The sequence below is a fragment of the Cryptomeria japonica genome, chromosome 3 (assembly GCF_030272615.1).
Source record: "Cryptomeria japonica chromosome 3, Sugi_1.0, whole genome shotgun sequence".
In the NCBI taxonomy this organism is placed as follows: Eukaryota; Viridiplantae; Streptophyta; class Pinopsida; order Cupressales; family Cupressaceae; genus Cryptomeria; species Cryptomeria japonica.
Genome location: NC_081407.1, coordinates 141,046,234 through 141,048,033, shown reverse-complemented (window position 1 = coordinate 141,048,033; position 1,800 = coordinate 141,046,234).

The window sequence follows — 1,800 nt, the reverse complement described above, 5'->3', positions numbered from 1 at the left end:
CGGTTGGTACTTTGATGGTTCAAGTGAGAAATTGACAAAGAAAGATACATCTGCACTGGTAAATCCTACAAGGTACAAGTCTATAATTGGAGGTTTGTAATATCTGACCCAGACTAGACCGGATATAATGAATGCAGTTTGTATTGTATCAAGACATCAGAGTGATCCTAGAGAAAATCATGAGAGTGTGATGAAAAGGATTTTCAGGTATTTGCAGGGAACAACTAAATATGGTTTGTGGTATCCTAAAAATGATGACTTTACATTATGTGCATATATAGATGCAGATTGGGTTGTAGATGTTGATGATTGGAAGAGCATATCTGGTGGAGCTTTCTTTCTTGGAAAGAAACTTGTTTCATGGATCAACAAAAAATAATCATGTACCTCTTTATCTACTGCTGAAGCTGAGTATGTTGTTGCTTCTACCAACTGCACACATGTTCTATGGATGAAGCAAATGTTGAAGGATATAAAGGTGGATTCTAATGAATCAATAGTTATTCACTATGATAACTCTGCTGCTATTGATATATCAAAGAATCTGGTATTTCATTGTAAGACAAAGTACATATCTATCAAGTATAACTTTTTTAAGGGGAAGGTGGAAGCAAATGAAAATAAACTGGTTTATGTGAACACTAAAGAGTAGATTGTAGACATCTTCACTAAACCTTTTCCTAAAGAATCATTTGAGTAATTCAGAGATAGATTGGGGGTTTTTGCCCCTCCGGTAGAGACCTTAGTGATGTTTATTGGCATCCGTCCGGTATGCATTATCAAAGCTATTACTCATTCCAGATTGAAGTGGTGGTGCTACTACTCAGGGGGAGTAGTCAGCTATAAGAATCAGAGGATTTATGATTTTTCTTTGATATTTATGTCAGATCTTTGTCATTGATGTCAAAGGGGGAGAGTTATTCTTGTGAAAAACATAAGGGAGAGATATAGTCATTAGGGGAGTTTGGTTCAGAGCTTCATTGCTATATCATTTTGTGGGAGATTGTTGGTTGTCTTCCATAGGGGGAGACTTGTTCGACATTTCTTGGCACTTGGATGTTTTTCACATCTAGTGTTGCCATCGATGCCAAAGGGGGAGATTGTTGGCAATTTGGAGGAATTGATTATGTGTTGCATTGATTTTTTGTCATTGATGGCAACATCGACTGTTTTGGTTGTTTACCAATTTCCGGTTGGTTCCGGTAGAGTGGTTGGATTATGATATTGATCCAGTATGCTCCAGTATGCTTTGGTTTGTGGAATTGATTTGGATTTGTCATTCATGCTATTCAGATGTGTATTAGGATCAGTTGGTTTGGGATTTGATGACTCATATACTATCATTTGTTCTAGTAAGCCTTTTGGTCACTGGTAAGGGTTTTACCGACAGAGCTTTGTTGAATATCTTTTGATGTGCATGTGATAAGTGGTGCTGGTGTGGCTTCTAGATGGCTTTTGGGATGCTCTTGTTCCTATTGATCGGTGGTGTTGGATTTGGGTCCAGACCTAATGCTATCTTATTCTGATAGGTTATGGACTGACTTATGTAACGTGTTGATGGGTGATCTCGATGCATTACCGGATGGATTCATTAATTGGATTATGTTGTTTCGGTCTTAGGCCGACTTGGTTGATCATTGGATTGCGAGTTTATGTTATGAATTTATTGTATTATATTTTAGGTGACCAACCTAATTGTTTAGGTCCCAAGTTGGTACTTAAATATGATGTAAGATCTCTTTGTAGATCATGGGATTATGGTTATGGAATGTTTATGCGATTACCTATGTGCGAATAATG